The sequence below is a fragment of the Triticum dicoccoides genome, chromosome 7A, assembly GCF_002162155.2.
Source record: "Triticum dicoccoides isolate Atlit2015 ecotype Zavitan chromosome 7A, WEW_v2.0, whole genome shotgun sequence".
Classification (NCBI taxonomy): Eukaryota; Viridiplantae; Streptophyta; class Magnoliopsida; order Poales; family Poaceae; genus Triticum; species Triticum dicoccoides.
In genome coordinates this window covers 308,992,578-308,997,713 of record NC_041392.1, presented here as the reverse complement: position 1 = coordinate 308,997,713, position 5,136 = coordinate 308,992,578, and the positions used below count along the sequence as shown (strand labels likewise).

At 45.8% G+C, this 5,136-nt stretch overlaps 1 long non-coding RNA gene across 1 annotated transcript; it reads left to right on the top strand.

Moving 5' to 3' along the window:
* The first annotated feature begins 647 nt into the window (after positions 1-647).
* On the top strand, positions 648-5,136 carry LOC119329544. Its single transcript, XR_005159596.1, has 3 exons — positions 648-1,259; positions 1,348-1,827; positions 4,822-5,136. It is a non-coding gene; the product is annotated as an uncharacterized LOC119329544 (long non-coding RNA).

Genomic DNA, 5,136 nt, shown 5'->3' with positions numbered 1-5,136 from the left:
GCCGGATCTAAGACCCCCAAGCATTTCAATGCCGAGAATCCTAAATACGTGTCTACATCATCATTGCAAGAATATAGTATTAGCCTTCACATCCGTATGGGATGGGTTGGAGACCATGCCACGCTTCAACCACCCCCTCGGTCTCAAGGCAGCATTGAAGCAAGCTAATAAATCTTCATATTTTGTTCACCTGTTAAATAGCCCTATCTTACTTTTTTAACTACATAAATTTATATATGACATTGGTTGACGTATTAACAAGTCCTTTTGTGAATTGATAAGCAGATACTGGTGCATGGATCTAAATTATTTGGGAAACGAAGGAACTGTACTCTCGAATGGGAGAAAGGCCCGAATAAATTGGAGACATAACGGGAGATGATGAACATAAAAATAGCATGCATGTTTTCTCCGGTTGCAACGCATGAGCATTTGTGCTAGTCTATTCCTAATAATAAAGCACGGATTGACTCCGTGGGTTTATTGTTATAATGCATTTCTTTTCATGAAATTACGCTTTCAGTTTGAATTTAACATATACGGGAGGTGGCTAAAACCGTTTCGTTCGCTTCTGCCCGCACACCCGGTCGCAGCCGTATTGCAAAAAGGTCCTCCTGTTTTTAGAAATTGTACCCGTAGTTCAAGTTAGAAAACATCTGGGCCGAAGCCAGTGGAGCGACGCCCGTACGCCGCACCCGCCCTAGGCCGAGCTCCCGAGCACGCCGCAGCCTCGACCTTGCGACCCGCCGGCGACCGGATCCTCGCCGGAGATGAGTGCCGTCGTGCCCTGCTCCCTCTCCTCTTCCTCTGTCTCCTCTCACCTCGCTCATCACCCGATCTCTCTGTCCCCAGGAAGAATAGGAGCATGCCATGGCCTCGGATCCGCGCCGCCGTCGTCGTAGAACGTCGTCCGCCACCGGTTCTCGGACCACAATTACTGGATCAAGTTGCCCCGTCTCCGATCTACCTCGTCATCGGGCATGCACAGAGACGGCTATGTCCATCCGATTCCCGAGCGCCGCCGGCCAAGGTGGCCGCCCGTGGCCGCCTGATGCACGAGCGCCGCCGGCCAAGGACCCGCCTGCGTCCAGAACCCCTCCACGCATCATGTTTTCTATGGTTTTGTTTTCCCCGCCTCCATCTCTTCCATGACAAGCAGCACAATTTTCTTTGTTTGTAAATTAAGCAGTCTGGTAGACTTGGAAAGAAAGGAATTGCAGATTTCAAAAGGAGGAACAGGGTATATACATCGGCATAAGGTACATCCCAATTAAGCAGATTTGTTTTTCTGTTCTGAATAGGGTACTGAACTTGAGAAATTTACCTTTCCGTTCTAATGAATTGCAGATTTGGAAAGGAGGAACAGGGCGCCGGAGACAGAGGGATCCGGTGCAGACTCGATGCCCTCCACCGAAACCCCTACTCAATTGCTTCTCGTGCTCGAGTTTGACACAGGCGCCATCGCAGCTAGGGACGCTGATGTGGAGGCCGGAGACAGAGGGATCTCGTGTTCATGGAGGCCGCCAACACATGGGCCGTGGACACATCGTAGTGTTCCTTCCAGGGCTCCAGACGTGGATGGGCGTGGATTTCTCCCAGGCGATCGTCGACAGAGCTTGCTCCAGATACTCCCAATTGTGCGCCCGATTATTCAAGGAAGTGACAGCCACTGGAAGCACGGATCGACAAATTAGACAGTAGACCCAGGCCATGGATCGGTTGATTCAACACCGAAGGAAGAGGCAATAGGTTATAAAAACGAGCTGGGGGATTTTTACTGGCCTGAATCTTAAACATGGCCGCCCTGCTGATGGACTCAAGCTCCAGGTTTGCTCGCCTAACATGTCTTGACAAAATTTCTAGCATGATGGATAATGAATTCATTCTGTGATGCCACATAGATATGCAAACTCATAGTCCTTCATGCATGCACGTACCACTTCCTAATGGCATGATGCAGTCTTTCTACTGATACATACACTAGCCGATTGACGAGCGCGCACATTAGTGGTGTATGTGCCGAGACAGTGTAATGGACCAGCACATGTGCTGGCGTCCTTAGGTGCAAGTTTAGCTGATGGTGGGTACCGTGAGTGGTTCACCAATTGCCCCAATGATGTAATTAGTGATGTGACCAGCGACCAAGCCTTGTCGTAATGGAATACAAGTGTTCCATTTCAAAAAAAAAGTCATCTTAATTCAACATGATATATAAAATCTTCTTTACTTAAGTAGCTGAAACTCATGGACTATGTATTGTCTGCTACAGTATATCAAGTAGGCAGCCATGTAACCATAAACGTTGCTACAGTATATCAAGTAGGCAGCCATGTAACCACAAACGTTTGCAGACTTCTCTGTTCAAATATGTATTTTTGACCTATTTTTGTTACTATTAAAATTTTAGTTATATTTCTCAGAACAAAAGTAACTAATAAATTTTGTATGAAACATATATATCTTATTAAATTTTGAATTCACGGTAATTTAGTTACTCTCTCCGATCTATATCACTTGTCGCTGGTTTAGTACAACTTTACATGAATTATTAAACTCTGGAATAATATGTAACAATTGATACAGATCTCAAAAAACATCCTTTCTATTGTTTTTTTGCAAAAAGGTTTAAGGCCAAAGATTAAGTAACACGTGTCCTTACAAACATGGAAGAAGGGGCTGCCAAGTTGTTGATGTAGACCATGAGATGGCATGTAGAAACTCCGAAGACCACAAAAACTGATTGAATTTGGACAGATCCCCTGGAAACCTAAACATAATAGAACCGGAAGACCCGCCGGGGAAAAAGATCCACACGCCCTTCACTGGCGATGAGCATACTGGAAGTGGCACATAGTGAGAGGCACAGTAGTTTTTTAAGATTTTTTTTGCCCGGTGCAACGCACGGGCATTATATATATATATATAAAGTCTATTAGTGACCCAGGGTGAAGAATAAATAATTCTCACCCTGGACAATCCAGCGAACCCGCCCCGGTGGCACCCCGTATGGTGAGCCGTAACCTTACGGCTGACCGCCAGGCTCCACCGCTTACACGATGTAATTTTTATGTACACAAACGTAAACTTTCACCTCTTTTGCACATCGGCTACAAACCGTTTCCCGATTGTGGCCTTGTGGGGACTGGGATAGCTAGCCAACGCCACGACCCGTCTCCCACGTTCCTATTCAATCGAGATGAGCGGCAGTTTTGACGGAGAGTGGCGGTGGCGGTGGCTGGTTTGCTGGACGACGGCATGGTGCTCAGCGGGTTAGTTCTGCGGGAAAGTCAATGACGTCAGTGACGTCGTGATCAGGCGTGTGGCCGCGTTGTCCGGCAGCGTGGCGGCCGACGGGTGGTTGTCGCGGCAGCTCTGGCTCGAGGCTGGAGCACGGTTGCCAAGACTGTACAAGACAAGCATCCATCACGGCCTCCGGGTGTAAGGTTTGTGCGCTTCCCTATTTTTTTGCACACGCATGGACATAGTGAGCACGCTGCCCTTGTTCTCCATGCGGCTGTGATCTCCTCCTCTCACACTACATCACATGTTCTGTTGCTAGCCCCTTCCTCCTAGCAGGTAACCATTATGTTTTTGATCTGATTGTTTCCATAATTTCAAGGCTTGTGTGAACCTTAGTAATCCATCTTTGGATCTCATTCTGAGTGCCCACGGGGTGTTTGTGTTAATGCCCAATTGGGAATTGAAGTTGTAACAGTAGTATACTTTGTGAGGAATCTTGGATAAATGAAGGCGCAGGTTCTGAATTTCATTCACTATTGATTCTGAAAAGATTTATTGCATGAGCCTGACGGGTAGAATCCTTATTTGTGCCTGGCTACTTGGTAGTATAGTAAATAAAATTTGCCAAGGGTCAGGGGTAATTCCAAGTGTCCTGACTCTATGGATTCATTATGAACTAGTGTGCATTAGAGCCAAGAAGATGAATCTGTCATTGAATTTAATAATGTAAGATGAAAGTCACAATTCTGAAGTTGACATTCAGAGCAAAAAAGCATGATGCGATTTTTTCAGTGTGTTCGGCAAGAGGCCCTAGTGACGGGTGACCTCTCTGGCTGGCGACAGTGGGCGCCTTTGGGGGCGAATGCATACGGCGAGCGTGTGGCCTTGGTGACGGGGTTAAGTGTTTTTAACTTTCCTTAGAGCAGGTAGGCTCGACGACGTGGTGCTTGGTTTGCATGGTGGTCACATCAACTCTGCTAATGGTGTTCTGCGTCGCTGGTTTGACCATTACCCCTTCACGCTCTCTGCCAGCCACGGTTGGATGCTCTAGTACGCGCTGCATGCTACAGTTTTTTGAACAATTTCCCTGGCCCAGTACCTCTCGGATGTGCAGGTAACTTATGCCCAACAAATAGTGTGGTTGATCTTGATTCGTGGCGAGTTAGCTGTTTTGGTCATAGCTAAACCGAGTGTGTTCTCGTCTAAATTTGATTGCAATATACAAATATTTTTCAGAGCTAACAGGCTATGTAAAGTTGAAAGTGTGTTATCCTGTAAAATTCATGCTTGGGCTAGCTAAATATTTTGCAGAGGTAACGATGCTACTCTGGTTTGTGCTTCCGTTGAAATATAAACAAGGTGTTCAGATGGTTTGCTTGCAAATATGAACATGGTGTTCAGATGGTTTGCTTGCAAATATGAACAAAGTGTTCAGCTGTAATTCGTTAGATAGAAGAATCCACTTGTGAATTTTCTGCAGAATAAATTGCTTCCACGCTGGACTTTTTCTCTTATTATAAAATGATATCTCTTAGATTCCATGCTTGATTTATAGTGCATTAAAATGTGGCTCTCTTGCAGCTGTCAGAAGTCTACGGACAGTCAAGTAATAGATACGAACCCTTGATTGAAGGAGAACTCTGTGCACTTCTGATAGCATCCGGACCGTAAATCTGTAGCAGGTCCTCAACGAATCATTCCAAGGCATACATGTAGCAGGTCCTGAACATATCATCCAGACCATGTTTCACACGTCGTGTGCTTATGTAATTCGGTTTTTACAATACATCTTTTTTGATCAATAAGCATCTACATTGTTCTTGTAATCTAATTAAAGGCCAACTATTTCTCTGGCATATGGTGAATTGACCATGGAAGGATTTGTCTTGCTAAGCA